Below are 27,795 nucleotides of genomic sequence, written 5' to 3'. Positions count from 1 at the left end.
TTCAGTTTATACGGGACATGTATACAGGATGTAGAGCAAGAGTAAGGTACGGGATGAGAGGGGAATGCACTAGGCCTTTTGGCATATATAGAGGGGTGCGCCAAGGCTGCGTTCTAGCTCCACTCTTGTTATCACTATACATAAACAATCTAGAACGTGAACTGATAAGCAAATGTAAAGACCTTCCTCAAATAGGTAACCCTGCTGTCCCTGCACTGCTTTACGCAGATGATACAGTACTTATGGCTAGGACACCATTAGCCCTCCAAAAACTTTTAACTACCTGCATAATCTTCATGACAGATCTGAAACTTACAGTCAATCGGTCCAAAACATTTATAATGAATTGCGGTAGGCAATCGGGTAAGATTTATAATACTACCATCCATGAGGACAAAGTGGAGATAGCTCGTACCTTTTCATATCTGGGCATAATGTTTGACAAACAGGGTTCCTGGGCACATTGTGTGAAAACTAAAAAAGACCAGATCATTAAAACAACGGCGGCTCTTAAGATTTTTTCTAAAAGGCTAGGGGGGATTACCCCGCCGAACATGGTAAAAATCTACAAAGCTAAGTGCATCCCGGCTGCCATGTATGGATCAGGTATTTGGGGGTATACTAATTGTAATCCGATTCAGACGGTGGAGAATGATTTCCTCAGATACTTGTTAATGGTACCAAACGGCACATCGTCATACATTAGCCACGTGGAATTAGGGGTTTCTTTTGTAGCTGATTTGATAAAGATACAGCCATTATTATTATGGCACAAAGTGTGGACCTCGGAGCACACTGGATTAAACAAGGCCATCCTATCTGATTGTATGAGGCTAACTCACTCGCTAAGAGTTCCTTGGTTGAAATATATTATGTTCTTTTTTGGAAACATGGGTTGTAAAGACTATTATACAAACCCAGAAATATTGGGAAAAATAACCAGGAAAGAATTGAGGGCCATGACATTGAAGCACCTGGAAGACCAGCGATGGGAAGCTGAATCGAAAAAGCCCAGTGTTATGTCCAATCAACTAATTCTGTCCACGGAAGGCATGCAGCCTTACCTAGAAAGCGTGACAAACCCTCAACATCGTTTTGTCCTTACAAGATTACGATTAGACACCTTCCATCGTCTAGTAACTTTCCCGACTATGAATGACTGGAGTACAGCCTTAAGAGTATGCCCCTGTGACGCGAAGGCAGCCCAATCTACGATGCACGTGGTCCTCTTTTGTAACTTTTATGACAAACTGAGAAAACGCATTTTATTGCCATTTCTAAGATTGATTAACTTGCGCCAGTGTCGTGATGCGTATTTTAGCTTACAGGTTTTATCTTCTATCGAACTGTGTGGAATTTTGGCAAATTTGTTATGCTTAGTACTAACTGCAAGGAAGTCCATGGGCGCATTGGCCTAAATTTATTAAGGTTATTTAAATATTTGTATACAGATAAATTAATGATGTGCATTTTAATTTTTATTATTTATTCTTTTATAATTTTTTCATCTATTTATTGTGTTTATATACATTGATGTGTTTTTATTTGATACTTTTATGACTTGTTGAAAGCCGAATAAAGTCTGTTTGATGTTGATGATGATGATGTTTACTGTTTTTTGATTGGCTGCTATTTTGGAATAGTAAAGTTAGAGAAAGCATAATCCTTGCGTCCGTGTCCATAATAGAATCTAAAATTATTTTTGCATATGCTAGAAAATGTTCTATCCAGTTTCAGAATGAAATTCAAGAAGTTTCCCCGAACTATAGCGAGAATGTACGTGAAACGAGGAGAGGTCAGAGAAACCTGGTTGGGACTAGCATAAGTGCCCTAAATAAGGTTACTGAGTGCCACATTTGTAACAGGGTAGGGCATTGAACAGGGAGTGGAGATACAATCTAGACCGAATCACGTCAGAATCCCAAAGGGCGACTTCAACAGGACAGGGAGAATTTCCCCAGTTCCTAAACCCCCTATGCCTTTTCGGAAAGATCCAAAAGCTAGATCATTGTCCAACAACTTTAACATAAAGCCAATGCAGGGAGGCAAACCACAAGGTCCCACGGAATCTGATGATGTTGCAAAGAAACCCAGTCCCCAAGATGTTCAAAGCTTCCCTAGATCAGGATCAATAACAATGCCGGTGGTGGAAGGAGGAGTGCATCCTGGACTCAATCCGGGAAGTGGAGCAGAGTGGAACCTGTGTGGACAGAGAGGTTAACAGACATCCTGTTTCTTTCCTAACAGATACAGGAGCCACTAGCTCAATGGTTAGAACTGTTGAGGTCCCTAACCTACCCCTCTTGGGAAGAGAAGTCTGAGTTGTAGGCATCACAAATCAGCAGCATACTAATCAAGTTACCGCCCCAGAGCCAGTAAAAAATAGGAGACATTAGAGAGCAACACCAGTTTGTAATCTGTGATTCCATTTCTGTAAACCTTTTGGGGCAGAGACCTTCACTACAACCTCAACTGTTTTATATATTGAACACAGGATGGGGCTAGAATTGAGACCAAAGCGGCCGACGCCGAGTTCAAGTTACAGTTATCAGACCCTGTTGTCAGGCTGTACCTGGTCCTCACTTCCAAGGACTTTCCAATAGACTTAAGAGAGACAGTAAAGGAAGAGGTCTGGGATTCTTAGTGGGAAAGAAATCAGATTGATCAAGGATGCTAAGCCCCTAAAGATTATTCTTCAACCCAATGACATTTACCCTCAGATTTGCCCATAAAACATGACCCCTGAGACCATTGCAGAGATAACCCCTGTCATTGAGATTGTAATAGAGCAAGGGATTCTGATGGAGGTTATGGGAAGCCCATGTAATTCCCCAATTATAGTCTTGTAGAAGCCCAACAAAACTGGAGGTTTGTTCACGGACCTCCGAAAGAATAACCAAATTGTTATTCCATGCTGTCCTGTGATACTGCACCCTGCCTTGATCCTATTCCAAATCCCTCCAGAAGCAGAGTTCTTTGTCAGGCATTCACACCCCACAATGGTACACAGAGAGCATGTCCAATTTCAACCAGATTCCTTAAAAGAACCAGGAGTCCTTGCGGTTGCCATTGAGCCAGACACTAATCCAGTATATCAACGATCAATCAATCACCTCAATGACTATAGAAACTTGCAAATAGGACACAATTGCTAAATCATTTGGCTGAAATGCTGCAATATGTCAGAGGGAAGTTTTGTATTTGGGACACCAAACAGCAAAGGGAGTGAGCCAAGACAGTTCTTAAAATGAAGTTCCATACCACACAGAGAGAAGTGTGAATGGGGACCCCTAATATTTTCCTTAGTAGTAAAGCCTTTCATAAGGCTGAAGCACTCTGATATTGATGACCTGGTACCAAAGGATGATGAAAGCATGAAAGCCTTTCAGGAGCTTAGGATTTTACTTTGCAGTTCACCTGCTCTTGGAATGGCAGACTATACAAAATATTTTGTACTCCTTGGTCCCAAAAGAGAAGGGTGTGTGTGTCTCATCGGCTATTTCTCAGCTACTTTTAATCCGGTGGCCTCAGCAAAGCCTGGTTGTCTCAAAGTGGTTGCAGTGGTTAGCCTTAGCATACATCAAACTAAGAGGATCGTAATGGGCTATGCTTTGATTGTGATGGTGCCACATTCTATTGAAATTCTCATGTCTCGTACCACAACCCAGCATTTGAAGACTAGCCACTTAACTCGCTATGAAAGAATCATGTTGGCAGCCAAAAATGTTTCCAATTGGAGATTTAACACACTAAACCCAGCTTCACTATTACCAGCCCCAGCAGGAGATGATGACAGTGACCTCCACCATGACCACATCAGTGTAACTGAGTTGTACACAAGACCAAGACCTGATGTACTGGATGTTCCACTTTCCAAATCTGATCATGCCCTTTTTGACGATGGGTCATGTCTGAGAGACCAAGGTGGTATCTTAAGAGCTGATTATGTTGTATGCAGTTTGATTGGGGTAGTGGAAGCATCTTACTTGTGCCATCTTACTTCTGTGCAAGTTGCTGAATTGATAGCCCCAATCAGAGTCTGCTGAACACCAGAAGGCTCACAAGTTACCATTTAGACAGTCATTATGGGTTTGGAGTTGTGCGTTACTTTGGTCGGTTATGGCCGCAGCTCGGATTTTTGACTTTGGCTTGTACCCCTATCGCAATGGGTTGCATGTTTCAAATCTGCTAAATGCTCTCCAATTGCCAAGGGAGATATCCGTGGTGAAGTGCACTGCTTATAAGAGCAGCAATGACTTAATCACCAGAGGTAACCGTTTGTCATGGCCACCTAGTTTACAGAGTAAGGTGTTTCACAGAAAATCCCTGGGGGTTGTTCTGTTTGGGTGCGGTCACAGAAACACAAAAATATGGTCCTCAAAGTTTTGAGGGCTGGTAGAGTCACAGGGGTTAAAATGTAATAGATTTATATTGAAAAAACATAAGTTAAGGCTATTGGTAAAAGGAAAGAAGGTTGTCAATTAATCACGTATAAATATACTTTGAAAGCACATTGCAATCTATCTAGAACAATCTGGAAGGTTCAGGAACAAGCTAGAAGGTTCAGGAACAAACCCAAAGGTTCTGGAACAAGGCAGTAAATAGGCATTAATTGCACATGGTAATCCATCTGGAACAAGCCAGAATGTTCTAGAAACAGCCATCGAAGGTGGCAGCCATCTTTGATTTCAGGAGTTTATAAATGCCACGTCCTTGGACCCCACCCTTTGCTAGGCAATCCGAGTTCCAGTGAAGACATCTTCCATGTCTCTCCCACCGACCCAGTCTACCTGCAAATCCAGGAAATCTTCCTCTGTGAATTTTGCGCTTCCTGGAGTGAGTTCTGGCGATCTACAAGAGATAAAAGAGACAAGAGAAAGCTACGTGGATTTATTGTTTACCTCCTTCATGTGCACATGCAAGTCACAAATTTGAGACAAAGGAATCATGATTGAGTATCAGTAAAAGAACTTGGTGGACACAAATGCAAGATATTTGATAATTTGTAAGGTACTTAATTAATACTCATTGAATCACGCAATCTGCTAATCATAGGGAGACATTAAGGAAGCCACGCAGTATGTGCCAAAACCAGAGGCTAGTTTAATTCCTGTGAAAAAACAACTAGAAGAGAAAGAGAAAATGTTTTAAAGATTCTCATACAAATTAACTGATATATTGAGTCTAGATTGAGAGAGAGAGACAATGTAAATGAAACTGAACATCAAAAGCTGTAAAGTCTTTGTTTTTTTTTGTTTTTTAAGAAAAAACGAAATATTTGTTCTTCTTGTTGTTCAGGCACCCACACACTGAGAGGCAGATGAGAGACTAGCCTTAAGGTGATACAAGGAAGCTGTCATACAGTTAGCGGTTGGCTATTTTCTTATTTTGTCCCATTCCCCCATTCGTGTTCCTCCAAAACTGGTGCTGTGTACAACTCACTTTGTTGAGCATCAGGGGGTGTGTCAAGAGACTAAGTTGATGCCTTCTGATTCCACAAGAGCAGATGATTTTCTGCCCTATACCCTCAAATGTTTACTGGCAAGAAGAAGAATCTACAGTTGACTGCACACACTCGAGGGAAGGGGAATTGGGAGAGAAAAGAGAGAGACTGTCTGGTCTTCTGCTGCTGCCTTCTAATTACACCTTAATATCTTTTTAGTGTGATTGTTCTCCATTCTGCATTGTTGTTGGCAGACACCTGAAGTTGATGACAATCATAGGCACAATAACTAAGAATTCTACTACTAGCAATATTATATCATAACAGTTAATTGATGCATAATAAACACAACATAGACAAGTTCCTAAAACCTAATTGGCAAAAGCCTCTCTTTCATGCAATTCTCAGGAGGGTTTTTTTGTTGGCATTTCTAGAAACTATTCTCAAGAATAAAGTATTAATAGGATAAGAATATAAAAATGTCCTGTGTCTGAACCCTTTCACTTGCAGAAGATGAAAAGCTGGATTAGAATACTTTTATGTATGATGTTGCAGATTCCTTGTTGTCAATATAACACAGTCTCTGTAAATAGGTAGAAAACCTTACTTGAGTCTTTTAAACAGCTCTAGCTATTGCTCTGGATTAAAGCTTTAATACTGACTGGAATTCTCCTCAGGAAATTCTCTAAAGGCAACTCGAGAGACGGAGAGTACTCCCAGGAAGTGAGGAACAATGAAGACAAACAAGTAGAGGGGTCCTTATTGTGAACAACAGTCTATTTAGTGGATTACCAAAAGCAAGATGTTTTTGACTGAAAAGTCGTGTCAGAAGATAGGTGCAAAATCAAGACACTGATCCCTTGACAAATTCTACAGTTGAAGTGCACTGCACAATCTTCGCACAGGTGCAATAACACCGGGAAAGACTAGTAGGGCAAAAAGGCATTGAACACTAACAGTGTTAGTTTTAAAAATGGTGGCCATATTGGTTTCTCGAGACCCTCCTACAGCTACATATCTTCAGCAGGTGGCCGAGGAGCAATTGAGCAAACAGTAATTGCGATCTCCAGATACCTCTTAGCCATAAACCATTTGCTGGCATAGTTTTCTCAGATGATGACATTGCCTAGGTTTTTTCTGACCGGGTGTAGAAGGTCAAGCATTGTGCATCGCTTCTGTTGGGCCAGTTATCACAGGTTAGTCACTCTCTGTTTAGTAATTGTGGTATCTGACACCATTATGCAGGTGGAGTTGCCCAATACTGCACTCTTGAGTCCAGCACAGAGGGAGAGATGATGACCAATATGTTACTGAATACTGGGCACACATTCAGTGAGTTGAGGGAATTTCAGCATGCTGACCCAGAGATAGAAAAGGCTAAGTGGGAAAGGATGGGATGCACCATTGATATTTGGGTACCAAATGAAGGCATGCTAGCTCTCCCAGATTCCCTCTTACCAGGACCGCTCTCTGGTCCGTTTCCATTCCCATTCTCTTGGACACGTATTGCACCTCCCCTCCCCTTCCTTCCTTCACATTAACCACTTTAGTTGATCAACGTGTCATAAATACTGCAGGTGTACTGACAGTGGTTAATAAAGAATTGCTTGCAATGAGAGCTATGAGTGTGCAAAATTGCCTTCTGTTGGATTTACTCGTCACGAAGGAAGGTGGAGTTTGTAATGTTATTCATGCTCAGAAATGCTGTGCATATTTTCCTCACTTTGATAAGCAACTTGGCAGTTACCTTACTAATAACACAAATATAAAGCATAAATTAACCAAACTGGAAGAATCAGGTGCCTGGGAAGGATCAGGATCATTCTTTGGATCAATTGTAAGAGATTTGTTAAGGTAGGAGAGTGGATAGGTAGTGTAGAATGAATTTTGAAGTTACTACTGACTCCCGTCTTGATCATACTAATTGGAACTTCATGCATGCTCATTTTCTTGAAATCTTGCAATTGAGTTTCATCACAGAAGGAGATGAACTGTGGGTATAAGAAGCTGTCAGCAAGAGGAAAAAAGATGAAGCGACTCAATGTCAAGGATGTAGAAATGCAAAGTGAGCTTTTTGACATCTTGAAGGCTCTAGGAGAGACTAGGCAGAAGAATCCAAAGTTGATGAATGATATGCTGTAAAAAAGAATTTGCGTGATTATTAAAATCATTAAAGAGGATATTGTGGTAGTCGATTTTCTGTCAAATTACCAACTGAGCTTTTTCTAACATTATCTTGTGTTTACACTGTCCTCCATCGCTCCCCAACATCACAATGTATCACATAATAACTGCTGCTGATTCCTGCTCTAAACAAAACTTGTCTAATTTTCACCTGAGTAAAGTGTTCTCAGAGAAATGTCTTTGTTTTACCAACTCAAGGACAGTTATCACTGTCACAGGCTATGTTAAAACAATGTATCAGCTTAACTGTACAGCTAAGACTGTGAGAATGGTTGAATGTCAATATACAATAATACTGAGAGAATTCTCAAATGTATTCTCTATTAAAATGTTTCTTCTCACTTGTTTTCTATTGGTCCAAATCCTGAGAATCATGTATTCCCACCAAATGTATGAAAGTCTTTGTCTGAAGTCCCATATAAGATTGTGGATTTCTGTAACAAGAGAGACCCCCTTTCCCCCCTTTAGAAGCCAGATCTATGCCAGATTTCATATAGAAGTGTACTGAGTTCTTTGTACATATGATTTATATGCTTTGCTGCTAAACTTGCTCCTGACACCTTTTCTGTTATTTACCTATAATTCTTTATATAAAGCATTAAAATGAGAATCTTTTTCTGTCATTCTTATGAGAATGTTTTGGAATTACTACATGGGTTCCCCTAAATAGAAAGTGACGGTTACAGTCTGGGAGCACCAAAATTTGTATCAGGACTACACCGATCCCAGTCCTAGATGTTGCTGCACCCCATGAGCAATGTGTTTTTTTAAAGATATATTTATTGACAGTTTTCTAGTAAATGAAGTCTTTATCGGATTAACAATGTATGTTACAGACTGTCCATATCTCAATACAATTATATCCAAATTCACTACATTAAATATGCCACACAGGTCATCTCTTAATATGTTAGTGTACTTAATTTACACATCGTTATAACTCTCCTGTCCTCTGCTGCAACAGTTCTCATTATATTCCCCCTCTATGAGTCTTCCCACCCCAACACTGTATCAACATGTCTGATATATCACTGTAACTAGTAAATTTAACTTTGCGCTGGTAAGACAGTTCTGATGCTGACTTGGGGTCACGGGTAAACAGGGCCCCCGCCCAGGAGTAGGCTCCCATCCATCACTGCCCCTCCCCCAGGCACCTTCACTGGGATTTCATCACAATATACAACAGCTGTTTTTCAAGAATGTCATACAGTGGGTTCAAGGAGCTCTCTACTTAGTATCACATTATTCTCTTTTAGAGTCTTTTTTTGTAGTGACCATCCTCTTTTTTCCCCATAGTCCACTTCAGCTCTATATATTGTCCGTACTGTTCCCATGTGGGCTGCGTTTACCGCTTCCTCTCTATTCTCTGAGCCAATTCCTCCCTCTAATATCAGTGCCTCCAAGGTTTCCAATAATTCAGCCCAGAGTGGGGCGATTGGGTGCTGACGAACTCCCCGGGCCTCCTCTCACCTCAGTACCTGCAGTTCCGCTTGTGCCCAGTTTGACACATCACGTCTCCAGAGTACCACTGAAGGGCCGTTAAGGGACTTCCAATGCATAGGAATTCGGCATTTAAATAGCGCCAGATCCAGGAATCTACCGCTAGTCTTCCAGGAGGCCGATCCCGGGCTCAGACCCAGCAGACAAACAGAGGAGTCCATCTGCACACTCACTCCCAACACCCCTTCCATGTCACCCAAGACACGCCGCCAGCCTTTCTGTATCTCAGAACAGTGCCACAACATATGATCTAGGTCCGCATCTGCAGCCCCGCATACGGGACATGCCCGGGGATCCCCCTGTATATCACCTGTATCCTGTGCGGTGTAATGTATGTTCTATGTACATAATTGTACTGGATGTACCGAAGGCGGGTGTCACACGATATCCTACGGGGATGCGCCAACGCCCTCCACCACTCCGCGTCAGTCATGCTTCTGCCCAATGTTGTCTCCCATCTTGCCCTAAGTCCTTGAAGAGATCCAAGTGTTCCCTCATTATGGGCCCTATACAGCGTAGTGATGAGATTAGTGTCTCCCCCCATTGTCAGTAAGAGGTGAAGAATTGTATGGACCTCTGGCTCTGCGTTCACAGTGTGCCAATGTTCCCTTATGGAGTGTGTCATTGCTTGGTATAGGAGGAATTGACCTCTTGGGTCATGAGCAATGTTTAAGGACAGATTTGCTCTCCAGCAGTGGTAAGAGAATTCTAGTGGTTAAGACAGTTATTGGAAAGTACAGTGTTCTGTCCAGTCACAGTTTTGACTCATAAAGTAGCATAGAAGTTTAATATGCCTGCTGCAGAGAACATTGTGTAACATTCAGATCACAGGTTTGCAGTTTATGTAGATAGGTAAGTGGGCTACTGTTTTGACACTGATGTAATTTTCTTTCTTCCAGTTCAAAAGCTGCAGTCTTTCTAGCATAGCATATTTATCCATTTTCCGGCATCAAAGAGCTGCATGCAAATGGTAAGCCATGGGTTTAAATCCTCGTTGTTTTCTTTTTAAATATGTTGATTTTCTGAGATTGCAAAGAAGGGGTCCTTTGGAAAGTAATACTGTCTTTTTAGTAAGACAATCACATTCACTGCACTACATTGTATACCCTAACATTGTGTTTCTCTCGACCATTCACTCTTAACATATAGGACCTCATTATAACTTTTGCAGTTTTTACTGAAGACCCCCGTGGTGACAGCCGCCAAAAGACCACCACGGAGGTGGCAATCCACTCGCCAGATAATGACTAACAAACACAAAACCACCAGAAAGCAGACAAAACTACAATCCTGCCAGACCCAACGAAGGCGTGAAATAGTCGGTCCCACCTTCCTCCCCGCCACGCCTTCAACACACCGCCCTCCAAATAATGATCCACATATCACCACCGTGGTCACTCAATGGCGGTTACCCATTGGCAGTGCAGACCTCCGCGTTCGATTTTGCCACTCCACACCAACAGAAGCCAACATCGGCCAGATTGAAAAATCCACACCTGACACATACGCACACCATACACACCCACCAATAGCACTATAAAACACTCCCCCACACAACCCACAATCCTTTGCAAACGCAAAAATTTAGCTAAATGTTGCCAGCCCAAACATTTCCTGAACTGCACACACAAACCACAACCACCTATACACCCGTCACCCATCACACACCACACACCATACCTACACACCTAATACAACAACAATGGACACAATTACAGATTCACAGCATCCCACATACTCACACACCCTGCACCCCAACCAAACATTCCATCCTCTGCACAACACACACACTACACCCACTACACAATAGGCATGTCCCCACAAAAGAACCCCTGTTTCACTGATGAGGAGTTGCGGGTCATGGTCGACAAAATCGTAAGGGTAGAGCCACAGCTGTTCGGTGCACAGGTCCAGCAGAGATCCATTGCCAGGAAGATGGAGCTATAGCGGATAATTGTGGACAAGGTGAACTCCGTTGGAACCTATCCACGCACAAGGGACATTAGAAAGAGGTGGAACGACCTACGGGAGAAGGTGCGTGCAATAGTTTCAGGCACCACATTGCCATAATGAAGACTGGCGGTGGACCCCCACCTCCTCCCCCACAGTTGACAACATGGGAGGTGAAAGTATTGGCTATCCTGCATCCAGAGTGCCTCACTGGAATCACTGGAGGGCTAGACACTGGTTAGTCAACATTACTTCCCCACCACCACCGACACCTGCATGTCATGTCTCCCTGTCACCCTATCTCCCTTCACCCCAGTCCATCTGAAACAGAGCACCACCCCTAACCATCCTCAACAATTTACCCCGGCATGCCCCACCAACTGCAAGCATACCCCTCCAAGGTCAGCATGTACACACATCAGTAATGCATGGGCAGCATGTAGCGCTACCAATCCCACAATGCATCATCTACACAAACCAAAGGTGGCAAAACACCACACCCATCCCATAGGAAAACCCAGAAATGCTGAATATGTATCTGAGAATGAATGTAACAAATATCATACGTGTCCACAGGTACCCCAGCCAATGTCAGCTGGCAGCATGTGCAACGTCAACCTAGTCCTCCACCAGAAGAAGGCCCCAGTGATGACAGCAACTCTGGATGTCTGGATCTGGATGATCTCCCTGGCCCATCTGGTACCACTGGTCAGTCAAACACCAAAGGCAACACCCAGTCCACCCTAAACCACCCCACATCGGACACTACCACAGCAGCCACCCAACATCCCCTAACCTCTGTCCCCAGGACACGTCAATCAACAGTGTGCCCGCCTGTACAGGGACCCGAGTCGGCACCACACAGGCAAGACGATGAAGGTCCTGGTGTCGGTGGGAGTGGGCACTTGGTTCAGGGGACATGGGCACAGGGGAGCAGGGCCAGTGGGAGGATATCTGTGTGCCAAGGGGCAGCCAACCCAGGGAGTGTCACATGTCCTGGGTTCATACCAGAAATCCCAGGACAGGATGGACCAGGTACTTACCATCTTGCAGGAGAACCAGAGGATGCAGGGGGGAATACCATCAGGAGGTCATGTAGCAGTTGCAGGCTTTAAATGCCAACATGGCCTCCATTGCAGGGGTGCTGAGTGGTATGGCTAACATCATGCTTGAGTACACAACACACCAGTGGGCCACTTCCATTAGCCAGTTTACTGACGAGCCCTCCAAATCTGCTGCAGCTAGTGGACAGGAGGACTTGCCACAGGATTCAAAGACCACCAGCACCCCTCCCTCTGCAGCAGCAGAACCATCCCGCAGACATTCTCTGCAACCCAGACAGCCACCAGAGACTGTAGCCAAGACCCAAACCACTGCCAGGAAGTGAACCTCACCAACATGTCTCCCTTGTGTGCCACTGAGACACCTTGTTTACTTTGGACTGCCATTGCTCATTTTCCTATGGCCCCATGGATACTGGACTTGCGCTACAAACCAAGGGCCAGATGTAGGTACAAAAAAATTAGCGACTCGCAATTTGCGAGCATGTGCGACTCGCAATTTGTGTGTCGCTAACAGGAATGCAGGTACAATTTGCGGGGACAAATTGCGACTCGCACCCGGAGTCGCACCGCAGATAGCGAGTCCGCTGTCTGCGAGGTCGCTTTTTGCGACCGCGCAAAAAACAGACTCGCAATTTGCGAGAGTGTGTCGCAAATTGCGACTTTCATGAAAATTTATTGCAGGTGCTGCAGAACACTCCAGAAACCACTCCAGAACACTATGGAAACACTTCCTGGCACATGATGATGACATCATAGCCAGGAAGTTTACAAATACACCTGGGAGGAGGGAGGACCACACCCTTTTTAACTGCTGCCCAGCTAACAGAGCAACAGCAACCATGGCTGACACTCCCAGAAAGAGGAAATTGAAATTTGCTGAGAAGGAGCTGGAGGTGCTCACAGAGGAATGCTGTCAGCACCATGATGAGCTATTTAGGAAGGCAGCCCTCAATGTGCCAAACTCTACCAAAAAAAGAATTTGGCAGGAAATTCAGGAAAAGGTGAACTCAATGGGGGTCAGCCACAGGAGTGTCGATGAGATAAAGAAGAGGTGGTATGACCTCCGCTCCCGGACCAAGGAGAGGGTGGCAGAAAGGCTCCGGGAGATGAGAGGCACAGGAGGGGGACCATCATCCATACCACCACCCACACCCCTGGAGGAAAGGGTAGAGGAGACCCTGGAGCAGGAGGCTGTAACTGGATTCGGAGATCTGGACACCTCTGAGCCCAGAACATCAACCGGTGAGTACCATGTGATATGCCTGTACCCCCATCAATGCCATACCCCCACCCACCATGTACACAGGGGCATGCACAACCAAGATAGCTCCATTTCAGAGTAGCAGATACCAGCATGATGCATTATGGGCAATGTAGTCAAGTATGCAGTTAATAGGCAAATGTTTATTAGGAAGTGTGCAACAGATAGTAGACACTGACAGTCTTTTCCCCATGTCCCACAGGTCTCCCACAAGATCCCACCACCAGCCACAGCAGCCAGGTGCCAACGGTCAGCCAGCACCATGAGGAAACTACAGGAGCAGCCACCACTCCCACCTGTACCACCAACACCATCCCCTCTATGACAACACCCGCTGCAACAGTGGTTTCGGAGGCTGCACCAGCAACAGCCAGGAGTGCCACAGCACATCTCACAGGGCATCCACCGCTGCGCAGGCGACGCAGGTTGAGGAGAGCAGGGCTGCAGGCAGAGTCAGGGCGTCCGTCCACCACACTGACAGAGGCACAACTGCTACGTGGTGAGGGCCTGCAGAATCAAATGTTAGGGCGGATTAGTGGGGTTCTGCACCGCTTCATAAGGAGCAATGAAAACAGCATGCAGCAGCTCCATGCACAACTGGACGTAATAGGCAACAACACTGGGGACCTAGCCCTGTCCATGCGTGAACTGGTGGCTGGACTGCTTACACAGAGCGAGGGTGCGCGGCGCAGGGACCGCCAGCTGCTCCAAAGGCTGGACAGGATGGCCTCCTCAATTTGCAGACTGGCAGTGAACACTACTGGGCTGTCAAGAAGTACAGTCGGCCTCCAGGTGGAAATGGGCCACTTTGCAGGTGATGTGGCAAGGGGCCTGGGCCGGATCACCCATGTGATCGACCTCATGGAGGCACGGCATGTGTCCAGGGGTACAGGGGACACCCCACAAGACAGCAAGGAGGGCTCCCCTGTGAGCAGTGTCTCTGCTGGTGACACCAGGGTGCTCCGGAGTGGGAGTACGAGGCAGAGCACTGCTGAGCAACCTGGGACCAGCCAGGCTGGCAGAGGCCACCGTAGGCAATAAACTAAACACTGTCCCTGATGTTGGGGCACATGATGGCAATGTGCCCCATGCCAGGTTGGCTTTCTGAAGTCCCTGAACAGTTTTTCATTGTAAATAGTTCAATTTCTGCACATATTAAATAATTGTTTTGTTCCACTTAACAAATGGAGTATTTGGTCAATAGGTGAGTATGGTTGAAGTTGGCACGTACCTTCCAAAGTATTGTGTTGCGATGTGTTGCCGTCTCAGTTAACCTTGATTGGCGATGCTCCTATCCCCATGATGGCGATGTGGTTGCTCTTGCTCTTCATCCTCCGAATCCGGGTCTGCAGGGGTGAGAGGTAGTCCACGTCGGGTGGCAATGTTGTGCAGGATAGCGCATGCGACAACTATTTTGAATGCCGTTATGGGGGTATACTGGAGGGCACCTCCACTTCGGTGGAGGCATCTGAACCGTGCTTTCAGCAATCCAAAGGTGCGTTCAATCAGGTTCCTGGTCCTCTTATGTGCACTGTTGTATCGCCTCTCACATTCATTGCTGGGTGTTAAGTACGGAGTCATCATCCATGGCCGTAGTGCATATGCACTGTCACCTGTTGGGCAGAAACAGTACACTGTTAGAAATTCCTGGTTGGTGTGCACATTGATCTGTGTGTATGTCTACAAGGTGTATGCAGCTCTACCTAGGAGGTATCCGTCTCCAAACTCCCCACGTTCCAGGCGTTGGTGTATCCCACTGTGCCTAAAAATGTAGGAGTCATGAGTACTGCCTGGAAATTTCGCTACAATGTCAGTGATGACATAATGGGCGACACAAACAACCTGAATATTGAGTGAGTGGGTACACTTTCTGTTGCGGAACAGATATTCCAGGTTTGCAGGAGGGCATATTTGAATATGTGTCCCATCTACACACCCTATGACATGGGGAAAGTTGGCAAAGTTGGTAAAAGTCCAGCTTGGTACTGTTAATTTCTGCCTCCTTCCTGGGTAGGTATATGTAGTGGGACATGTGTGTGAGTAAGGCATCTAGAAATGCCCGGAGGAACCTTGATAGTGCACTTTGGGATACCCCACCTGCCACAGCAATGACCCCCTGATAGCTCCCCGAGGCCAAGAGGTGCAGTGAGCATAGCACTTGCACATGCGTAGGGATGGCGCAGCCGCGCAGCATCTGGCGTTCTAGCTGTGGTTTGAGTAATTCAATTAATTCTAGTATAGCTGCACTGCTAAGTCTGTATTTATCATAGATTTCTTCCTCAGTTTGCTGGAAAAGAGTCTGCCTTGTTCTGTAAATCTTCTCCTGTCTCTGGCTCCTCCTCCTCCTCTGCTGGGCTGCGTGGGCTCTCCTCCTCACTGCTATCAGGTATATCTCCGCCATCTTGAGTAACCCAGATGCCTTCTAGGTCTCCTTTTATACTTTGGTAATGATTACCACCTGCTCTGAGTTAGTGGTAAATGGGACATGCAAACTGGGCTTTTTGCGACTTGTCGCAATTTGCGAGTTGCAATTGCATATGGTTTGCGACTCGCAAATTGCGACTTCCTATTTGCGGGTCGCAAAATGGGGTCGCACATTTTGCGAGTCGGTAACGGCTCGCATCGCTTTTTGTGAGTCGGAAATGGGATTTTTGCATCCCATTTCCGATTTTGCGGAGTCGCAAATAGCGATTCGGGCCATGTGCAACTCGCAAATGTTTGCTACATCTGGCCCCAAATGTGCCACCACACTGAAGATTTTGTCCACCATCACCCCACTCCATTGCACTATCCCTTCCTTTTTGTCAATTCAATAAACACACTTAAACACAACTGAATGATTTGTGCTTTAATTTCAACAATATGCAATGTTTTGACCTTTATTGTCCTGTGCAAATGTAACTGTAGCAGGTTACTCTAGGAGGGTATGCCACCAGGGAGGGTCTTATTTTAGTTTAGATGTCATACATGATGAATTAGATTGACTCGCGAAAGTTTGCTCTACACAACAAAAATTATTTATTGGCATTTCTGCACTTTTCACATTTCCAATTAATGTCTCTCTCTAACAGTCCATTATGTGTTCTTATTGTCCTTTTTTGTTTTCTCTTTTCCCTCTTATTCTTTATGTGCTTCTCAAATAATCTCCTTTTTGTGTCTACCAGGTGGAGCTCGCAGTTGCGACACCGTCATAGAGGAGCGTGAGAAAAAAGAGAACAGAAGATTTAGTGGCGAGAGGTAAGTGGTTTGTTCTGATGATAAGTATGTTTTATTTTACCTCTATCTCAGGTGGGGGGTAGGTGAGGGTCTAGTGACTTAGGTGATTCTTTATATTTTCCTTCTTTTACGTTTTGTACTCACAAGGGGTGTAGGTGCTCCCATAAAACATGCTTTACATATGGATTCAATATTCCTTTTCCTTTATTCGTTTTTTTCTTTATTTTGTAAGGCCCCTTCCCCTTCACCCCCTGTTACCTTTCCCCACTTCCTTTCCCCCTTCTGAATAATCTGGTAGCAGAGCCCTGAATACGCTCACATACATGGGCTAGCCACGTCCCTCCTGGGACGTGGAAGGGTGCTGGTCCCGAAATTGGGGTCCTGTGGCCTTTTTAGCAGTTTGGTCTTCCAGGCCCTTCTGCTCTCCGTTCTTTTCCCTGCAGTCCGATACGTCTCCTTCCTCTTCCTCCTCTTGGACGCGCGCCTCCTGTTCTCCTCTTGCGCTCCACTCATCGGCTGGATCTGCGTTTTCCCTGGCATCCTGCTCCGTTTCTTGTCTTCCATCGTCTCTGATTCCCAACGAACTCTCTCAGCGTCCTCTTTTTGTGTGCGCACGCGCAACTCCTCTCCTGCTTCCGGGTTATTCCTTTTTTCGTGCTGACGTCGGCATGTGATTTTCTCTATCGTCCCCCTGGGGCACCGCCCTATCGGCTCCGGTTTTTCATCCACTTTAACAGGGCGTAATGCCCTGTTACAGTAACGTAAAGTGTGCTTCCATCCGATGAACAGTCAGCTTGAGGTACACATAACCAGTGTAAGAGCATGCCACAAGTCATCATCCGCCAAATTGTGTGGAAGCAGTCTGTACGCATAACATGAATACACAGTAGTGGCCACTCCAACATCTGTAAAAAGCGAAACCATTAGTAACATTCATATGAGAAGTCAATGAAGTAGAGCAACATGAGCCCCTGTAACACAACAGCCTTCATTCAGCTGGTCACATCAACTCAGAAATTTGCACTGCTATTGACTCCACACAGCAGCAGTGAGGAGAAACAACTAATTTCAGGCCCTCACACAATTTACCACAGTATTAGCTATGCCAGATTGTCAGTATGTCAATATATCTTCTGGACCACCTAGTCTGGCCAACACTGTCAGAGACAATGAAGACACAGAGCGGTTGTGTAAGCACATTGTAACTCACATCACATTCCTAGCAACAAATGCCAAGTACTGTATGGAATGAGGACACAGTTTGATGTGGGCATGTATTTGAAAATGCAAAACAGCATATACATTGCATGGACTGAATAAGCTTTATCACTATCATCATAACAACGGCACAACTGACCGCAGAAGGAACAGTGTCATCTTACCTAATGCACACATTTGTGCTTGGTACATCATAGCTTCCACACAGCTCTTCATTGTAATGGTGGTGTGAACAGAAGCACAATTTTACCTGAGTGTCATTGGAAGTACTGTTGCATCAGATATGTCTTGTTGTCCACATCCTCTGCCTCCCCAACTTCATCACTGTCTTCAGTGTCCTCTGCTGCCACAGGTGCATTGTCTTCCCCCTCCTCCTGCAGGAATGGCACATGCCGTCCGAGGGCCAAATTGAGACGCATGCAGCAGGCCACCACTATCTGGCAGACCTTCCCAGGGGTGTAGAGTAGGGATTCACCAGAAATATGGAGGCACCTAAACCTGGCTTTCAGTAGCCCAAAAGTTCTTTTGATTACTCTTCTGGTACGTCCATGTGCCTCATTATAATGATTCTCTGCCCCAGTCCTCGGATTCCTCACTGGTGTTAACAGCGAAGATAGGTTTGGGTAGCCGGAGTCACCTAGAAATAGTGAGAGACACACATTACTTATGTACAATAGCACAGGTGTCATACAGTGACAGACATTGTGTGAAACATCAAGCACACCTATGAGCCACTCTCTCTCTCTCTCTCTCTCTCTCTCTCTCTCGTTGTGCCATCATCTCTGGGACACTGCTATTCCTCAATATGTAGGCATCATGCACAGATCCTGGCAACATGGCAGTAACGTGGCAAATATACTGATCAGCAAGGCACACCATCTGCACATTTATAGAATGGTAATTCTTTCTATTTCTGTACACCTCCTCATGTGTCCTGGGAGGGACAAAAGCAATATGGTTCCCATCAGTTGCCTCAATCACATGTGAAATGTGTCCCATTGTGTAGAATGCAGCCTTCATAGTGGGCAAATCATCACTGTGAGGGAATGAGAAATAACTGCTCATGTTTTTCAGAAAGGTAGTCAAAACTCTACTTAGCACATTAGAAAACATTGGCTGTGACATACCAAGCCCACAGTCACCTGAAATGATCCACCGGCCAGGAAGTGGAGCACTGACAGCCCCTGCACTGTAGGGGATATTGCTGTAGGACTACAAATAGTAGGAATGAGATCTGGCTCCAATTGTGCACACAGTTCAGTGATTTTGGCCCTGTCAAGACGATGGGTGAGTAGAATATGGCGTTCGTCCAGTGTACCCAAGTCAACTAGGGGTCTGTACACAGGTGCATGCCTCCTCCTCCTCTGCAGTGGTTGGTATCTAATCAAACCAAACATCAAAAGTGTGTGACAGCAGGAAGGATGGACACACTACATCACAGTATACAGAGCTGTCTCATACAATTCACGCAACCAATGATTTAAATCTGCACTGGTGTACTCTACATGCAAACGGACTTCTCAAACCATACATGCTTTTCTTTTGCCATGGTGTCTCACAAATGTAGTCGGAGTCATGTGACGTGATTTGTAGCATCACATTGTACATGTTCTGTCAACTACTCAGCTGGAAGCAGTGCACTGGTATGAGATCTAATTTAAGAGCCAGAATTTACAACCAAACCAAAGTATGTAGACAGCTTGGAATTGCCTTGGTGTGTACCATCCGTACCTATGACGCACATTCAATTGAGTGCCATGAGTACCATGATCAGGAAATAGCACCCGCCTGCCCTGCATGCAGGGACAAGTTGAAGTGACCTCACTCCGCTGGCGTTTGGCGTCATGGTAGAGGGTGGTCTGAACTGCCATGCAACTCCTCATTGGTTAACATTTATGTTTATAGATCACAGGGGCCAATGATGATCACCGCCAGCGGTGATGGTGTTCACCCGCACGGACGTGACTGCCATTTTCAGGAGCCCATTTCACTTGACTCTCACCCTATCAACACCTCCACTGTGTGTGCTGCTGTGTCCTGTGTCTGGAACCCACAATGGCCCGTGCTGCAGGAGATAAGGCCCAGCCTTCACATCTGAAGAACTGGAGAAGCTTGTGGATGGGGTCCTACCCTTGTATGGAAAGTTATATGGGCCTCCAGCTCAGCAGGTAAGCACCTTTTTGGGTATGTTGGATGCAACATGGCTGTATGTAGATGTAAGTGTGTGCAGGAAGTGTGTCCTCTATGGAGTGCATCTTTTCCTACATACAGTGTGTACGCAGAGGTATAAGTTATGTGTTGGATGAATGTGGGATCAATGCAGTATGTAGTCTTGCTGTAACAGAATGTAGTGTAGAGTTCATGGTGTCCTTCTATCGGTGTTTCCTATGCAGGTCAGCGCCCATCAGAAGATCCTGGGGGTCCATAGCCAGCAGAGCACCCACTGCAGAAAGAGGTGGGAGGACCTGCGACGCTGAGCCTGGAAGACCACGGAGGCCCAGCTGGGGACGTCCTCCCAACGAGGGAGGAGCACCCATCGGACCTTGACCCCTGCTATTGGCCCATATACTGGCAGTGGCCAGCCCAGAGTTGGATGGGCACTTGAGGGCAATACAGCAGCCACAAGGGGGTGAGTACACACTTTGGAATTAATTCCTGATGCCTGCCATGGTGTTTGGCTGCAAGGTACTAGTCAGTGAATGCCTCAATATGACCCTGTAGCTAATCTTGTCAAGTTCTGTATAGCAATGGTGAGTGGTATGACCAATTTGTATTGGAAATTTGCTGGTATTCCAGCTTCAGTAAGGGCCTACATCCTGACTCACCGGTGTTGGAGTGATGATCCGATGTCCACTGCCTAGGTGGTGTGACCTGGCAATTGCACGTTGTGGAGTCACTTTGTCGGAGTAGTGTAGCTGTGCCTTTGTAAACCGGCAGACATGGATAAGATAACAATTGCCTGAACAACTAATTTTAAGGTAAGGTTTTCTTTTTGGTTTTTATGGTTTATTAGTTGTTTAGAATATATATATATATTAGTTGTTCAGGCAATTGTTATTCAAGCACAATTGTTGTTTAGACAGTAGCTGTTCAGTACTTAGTTGTAGAGACTTTTTAGTTGTTTAGCAGTAGTGGTTTAGGCTATAGTTGTTTAGGACCTAGTTGTTCTGTCACATATTCTCTGACACCCCTTGTACCAGCACCTCCCTCCCAGTAGCCCCCCACCCAGTTGCCTGTGCCCGCTTACCCAGAAGGGTGAGCATCTCCTTCGCCGCAGGCACCTCAGCCCCTTTCCTTTCATCAGCCCTCCTGCTCTCACTCAGGAGGATATTGACCTCCTGAGATCCATCTCTGTAGGGCAGTCAACCATAGTGAACGCAATCCAGGGGCTGTCATCCCAGATGCAGCAAGGCATTGCATACCTGGAGGGCATTCACAGTGGCTTGGCTGCCCTACAGAGATTGTTTCAAGCTCCGGCCTCCTCTTTGACGGAAGCCAGTGTCCCTAGTTCTTCCGTCCCCCCTCCAACTACATTTTCATATTCCCAGAGCCCTCTCCCCCACCCATCCCAAGCACACAATCGGACAGGCATGCACCCAAGACAACAGACAGGACTCACAAAGACAAGCACAAGCACCACAGATCACACACACAGCCAACACCCAGGAGCACAGACAACAGTCACTGCCTCCACTGCCTCCACTGTCTTCCCCGCCTCCTCCTCCTTCTCCCTCACAGTCACATCAGCACTCGCACCTGCAAGCACTGCATCCTCAGTCCCAGATCCACCTGTGCAGCCTTGCCCAGAGTTCCACAACAGAAAACATGCAGACTAGCACCCCATTCACCACATGCACAGTCACTACCACCACCATCACAACCACAAGCAACACACCCACCTCACTTGCAGACACCACCCCAGCATACATGCACACGACCTGTTTGTGCTTTCCCTCCCTCTCTGCCCCCTCCCAAAACACAGAAACGCTCCCAGTCAGACACTCAACAGCCATCTACCTCACACACACACTGTACATGCACCTACAACCCAGTCCAGCACACCTACACCTCTTACAACCACTTCTTCTACCTCCACTCCCAAACCTCCTCCCACATTCCGCCCCACTGTACCTTAAAAACCTTTCCTTTCCCGCCTTGACCTCTTCTCTCCTCCTGCCCCACCCTGTGTTGTCCCAAAACGTAAGGTCCCATTCCCCCAGCCCAGACCCTCCAGCTCCTAGTCCTGTTATGCCCCCCTAGTGTTTCGAATGTCCCTCCACCACTAAAATACCGCCCACTATGGGGCACGGGGCAGCCACTCCGACCCCCCCGCTCGAAGCCCACTCCTCCACCTCCTCAACAGAGGAGCGAAAGCCAGCCCTCTCCCAAACCAAAAGCAAAATACCCCCTGATTGTTCTCCGTGTGTGGTATGCATGTATGGTCTGTGTTGTGCGTGTGTGTGTGTCTATCTCCCCTCCCTCCCTTGTGTGCTAGGCGGCTGTACTTACCAACCTCGTGTTCTTCTATGTCGCTGTTCCTGGACTCCTATTGCGTGGTGCAGCATCAGCAGGAATTCCAGTTCGGGTTCCATGGTGCCCGCGGACTCCTCTGTGTCCCTGGAGGTGAGTGTCTCCTTTTAAATGGGTTGTTTCCGTGAGGCTTTTCGTGGCGGTGGCCCCACCCCAGAAATCCTGGCGGTCTGCTATGTCGTAATATGCTGGGCGGTGAATGGTGTTCTGTTGGCCTAAAGATGGCAACCGCCGTGTTCAGTGTCCGGACTGCAATGGCGGTTCAGGCGGTGCATTGGCTGTATATGGGAGGGATCACCGCCGTGGTCATAATTTGGCGGTCTCTGGTACCAACCTGGCGGTGGTACTACTGCCATCGCCGGCGTGGCGGTCATCCGACTGCCAAAGTCATAATGAGGGCCATAATGTCTACAAGTATATGATTTACATTTATGCATTTGTTATGTTTCTCTGTGTGAGGTAAAATGCTCTGACACCCTACACAGGGATAAGTAGCGCTATAACATAATTACACAAGCATTGGCAAAGCCAATAAGTCTTGCCTATGAAAGAGCTATTGGCTTTGGCAATGTGTTTTGCCATGTTGTACATCAGTGTGCCTTCTTTTCAGCATGGCTAACAATTAGTGGGATGAAATGTCAGTGTGGAGTAGAGTGGAATTGTTGAATGTCATAGAGTGGAGTAGGGGGATTAGAGTGTTGTAGAGTTGAGTAGGGGGAGTAGTGTTCAGTGGCACAGAGTGTCGTAGATTGGAATGGAGTGGGGTGGAATATGCTGGAGTGGGTTGGAGTGGATTGGGGTAGTGGGGTGGATTGGAGTGGATTGGGGTAGTGGGGTGCATTGGACTGGAGTAGAATGGGGTGGATTGGATTGAAGTAGAATGGGGTGGATTGACTGGAATGGGGTGGACTGGTGTGGGGTGGGATTGGATTTGATTCAGATGGTTTGGAATGGTGTGGGTGGATAGGATTGTGGTGGATTTGAGAGGTATGGATTAGATTGGAGTGGGTGGTTTGAATTGGAGTGATGGGGTGGATTGGGGTGGGGTAGGGTGGATTGGAGTGGTGTGAACTAGAATGGACTGGAGAGGGGTGGATTAGATTGGACAGGAGTGGGGTGGATTTCATTGGACTGGAGTGTGGTGGATTAGATTGGATTGGACTGGAGTCATTGGATCAGATTGATTGGACTGGAGTGGAGTGGATTGGATTGGATTGGGGAGGATTGGATTAGGGGTGGGCTGGATGGATTGGAGTGGGGCGGACTGAAGTGGGATGAGGTTGAGTGGATTGGACTGGGATAGAGTGGGTAGACTGGAGTAGAGTGGTGGATTGGAGTGAGTGGGTGGATTGGACTGGGGTGGGGTGGATTGGATTGGGGTGAGGTGGATTTGATTTGATTGGGATGGTTTGCAATGAGGTGGGATGGTGTGGATGTATTTGGATTGGAGTGGGGTGGGATGAACTGAATCAGGGTGGGGTGGATTGGATTGGGTTTGGTGGATTGTAGTGGGATGGAGTGGAGTGGATTATGTTGGAGAAGGGTGGATTGGAGTGGGGTAGGCTGGATGGACTGGATTGGAGTGTGATGGACTGAACTGAGATGGGGAGAGCTGGATTGGAGTAAATTGGGATGAACTGGAGTGAGGTGGATTGGAGTTGGGTGAATTACAGTGGGTGTAGGAAAGTACCCTCTTTTTGGCATGTTACCTCCAATTTCTGCCTGATGTCAGTGTGTTTTTGACAGTGTCACTGGGATCCTGCTAGTCAGGACCTGAGTGCTTATCGTTTATGGCCTGCTTGCCAGTGTGTTTCACTATTTTCTAAATTGTCACTGGAGTCCTGCTAACCAGAACTCCAGTCCTCATCCTCTCTCTGTTTCTAAATTTGTCACTGTACACTGGTGACTCAATATTTCACTCTAAATTGGCATACTGGTCCCCCCTTATAAGTCCCTAGTATATGATACATAGGTACCTAGGGCATTTGGGATTCCAGGGGATCATTATGGGCTGCAGCATTTCTTTTGCCACCCGTAAGGAGCCCAGACAAAGGATTCTACAGGACTCCATTGCAGACTGTGTGAAATAGTGCATGCACTATTTCACAGCCATTTTCACTGCACCAGGTCACTTATAAGTCACTAATATATCAGGTCTTCCAACCCTGAAGGCTGGGTGCAAAGTACCTGTGTGTGAGGGCACCCCTCCACTAGCAGAGGTGCCCCCACATCGTTCAGGCCCATTTTCCCAGACTACGTGATTGCGGGGACACAATTTTAAGTGTGCACTGCACATAGATCAATACCTATGTACAGCTTCACAACGGTAACTCTGAATATGGCCAAGTTAGGTGTCGAAAAACTGGGAATTGCACAGTTCCATGCACTCTGAGGGCTCCACAGTGGACCCCCAGTGCTGCCATACCAGCCTTCTGAGGTTTGCACTGCAGTCCCAGCTGCTGCCCCCTCACAGACAGGCTTCTGCCCTTCTGGGGCTTCAGCAGCTCAATCCAAGGAATGCAAAACAATGCATTTCCTTTAGGAGAGGGGTGTTACACCCTCTCCCTTTAGACATAGGTGTTACAGGCATGGGAGGGGTATCCACCCAGAGCCTCTGGAAATGCTGTTGAAGGGCACAGATGGTGCCCTCCTTGCATAATCCAGTCTACACCAGTTCAGGCCCCCCCCAGCCCCTGCTCTGGTGCGAAACTGAACAAAGGAAAGGGGAGTGACCATGCCCCTGTCCATCACCACCAAAGGGGTGGTTCCCAGAGCTCCCTGGGTTCTGCCATTATGTTTTCAGGATGGTCAGGGAACTCTGGGAGCATCTGAGCGGCCAGTGCCAGCAGGTTACGTCAGAGACCCGTCCTGATAGGTGCTTACCTGGTTAGGTGACCAATCCCCCTCTCAGGGCTATTTAGGATCTCGCCTCTGGGAGTTTCTTCAGATTCAGGTTGCAAGACCCCAGCAGGAATCCTCTGCATCCTTTACTTCATCTTCTACCGACGGATCAACCGCTGACTGCTCCAGGAGGTCTACACAACTGCAACAAAGAAGCAAAGATGAATTCTGCAATATTGTACCTTCAGCTCCTGCCAGCAACTGCAACAGTTTCCAGGTTGTGCATCTTCTGAGGACTGCCTGTCTTCAGTGGGCACCAGAAGAACCGAAGGAATCTCCCGTGGAGTAACGGAGTCACTTCCCTGCTGCAGCAGGCACCTCTCTGCAGCAACAACAGGTGGCTTGGGTCCCCTCTCCAGATGACAGACGTGGATCCAGCGACACGGGTGGTGGACTAAAGTGACTCCAACAGTCCCAAAGTCCAGCTGTCCTAATTTGCTGGAGGTAAGAGCTTGCCTCCCCACACAAGACAGTAGCCCTGTGCACCACGTGCCTTGCAGTTGCTAAGACTTGTGTGCGAACTTCCAAGAAGGTCTTCGTACACAGCACAGCTTAGGCCCCCAGCACTCCATCCTGCGACGCACAGCTTCCTGAGTGGTACTCCGGCGGTGTGGGAATCCTTTGTGTCATGCTGTATGGGCCTCCATTTGCACCTTCTTTGTCCCCGTGCTGTGGGACTCCTATGTGTGCTGCCTGGTCTGAGCGCTCTCTCTGAGTTGCTGAGAGCCCCTATGTCTCTCCCTTCTGGGTAGAGGCCACCAGGTCCCGGGCAGCGCCATTTTCTGCTAATCGCAAGCTTTGCGTTTACCAAGGCTTGTTGGCGGACTCCAGTGATGCAAACCAGACTGCATTCACACTTCCGGCATGGGACATCTTCTGCACCAACCAGGAACCCGCATCTATCTTCTTTGGTGTAATTCGGACTTTGTCTTCTTACCGGTAGTTCTTCTTTTGCACCTTCATCTGGGTTAGCAAGGGCTCCTGTTCTCCCTGGACTCTTCAGTGCTTCTTGAACTTGGTTCCCTTATTCCATAGGTCTTCAGGTCCAGGAATCTATCGTTGGTGTCTTGCAGTCTCTTCTGGTTCTTGCACTGTCTTCTATCACGAATTCTAGTGTGTGTTAGGAAACTTGCTGTGTTTTACTCTTGCTTTCCTGGGCTCTGGGGTGGGGTATTTTACTTACCTTTGGTGTTTTCTTACACTCCAAGCGATCCCTCTACACATTACACTTGCCTAGGTGGGAAACCAACTTTCGCATTCCACTATTTTAGTATATGTTTTGTGTTCCCTGTTGGCCCATTGCAACCTATTGTGATTTTCACTGTTTGCACTATTTTCTGACTGTTTACTTACCTGTTTTTGGTTACTAGTGTATATATTGTGTAATTTACTTACCCCCTAAGGGAGTATAGTCTCCAAAGTATTTTTGGCCTTGTGTCTCTAAAATAAAATACCTTTATTTGTGGTAACACTGAGTATTGTCTTTCATGTGTGTGAGTATAACTACAGTGGTACTGAAAGAGCTTTGCATGTCTCCTAGTTCTGCCTTGGCTGATCTGCCTACTGCCACCTCTAGACAGCCTGGCTTCTAGACACTGTCTACATTTCACTAATAAGGGATAACTGGATCTGGTATAAGGTGTAAGTATCTTTGGTATCCACTACAAACCAGGCCAGCCTCCTACATTGGTGGTGCAGCAGTGGGATAAGTACTTGCAATTGCCTTATCACTCTGACACCGGTGCTTTGCACAGGAAAGTGTACTCTATACTTGGAGCTATTCAAAAGTATACCTAGTATTTTCACTTGCTTTCTAAAAGTCTTAAAGTTAGATAAAGTAGGATTTATTTTTCCTTTCACTTTACTCTAATTTTCTATCATTATGTCTTCCTTTGAGGCCACCCCTAGGGTTATCATAACTACTTATGAGAACTAAACTTTAAAGGTTTGAGGGGGCTTTGCTTAGAGAGAAGCCTAGGGATTGGGAAGAACCCTAACAAGGATTTTCTTTAAAATCTCCTTCTCTAGGTTGACCAGGACAGTCTGTTCACCAGGAAGAGGAGAGAGAGAGGAGGATTCTAACCCACTAGAATCAGGAGAGGGTCCCGAGGATGCAGGGGAGGGTCCTTCACAAAATCTTCCCACTGGTAAACCATCTAGTGTCACTGGCAGTGTGAGTGGGTCACATACAAGAAGAGCTCCCTTCACACCTACAGTAGAGGCCAAGTTACTAGGGTTACACAAGCCAGGGAAAGATCTGCCTCTGTTCATTCCAGTGTCATGTCAGTCTCAGAAGTGTCCCAAACATCCAATCCTGAGGATAAGTCCCTAGACAGGGAACTCAGAAAGCTGAGATTGAAGGAGGCTAGACTGAGGCTGCAACAGAAACAGTTGGCCCGAGATTGGGAAGCCTTAGCTGTGGAAAGGGAAAGAAAGGGGTTGGGGTTAGTTCACCATGGTGGCAGCAGCAGGAGCTATGGTGTTAAGGAGAACACATTTGACTCCAGACATTTGCACAAGATTGTTAC

This window comes from Pleurodeles waltl, chromosome 11 (genome assembly GCF_031143425.1).
Source record: "Pleurodeles waltl isolate 20211129_DDA chromosome 11, aPleWal1.hap1.20221129, whole genome shotgun sequence".
Lineage (NCBI taxonomy): Eukaryota > Metazoa > Chordata > Amphibia > Caudata > Salamandridae > Pleurodeles > Pleurodeles waltl.
The sequence above is the reverse complement of the archived record's forward strand: the minus strand, read 5'-3'. Positions refer to the sequence as shown.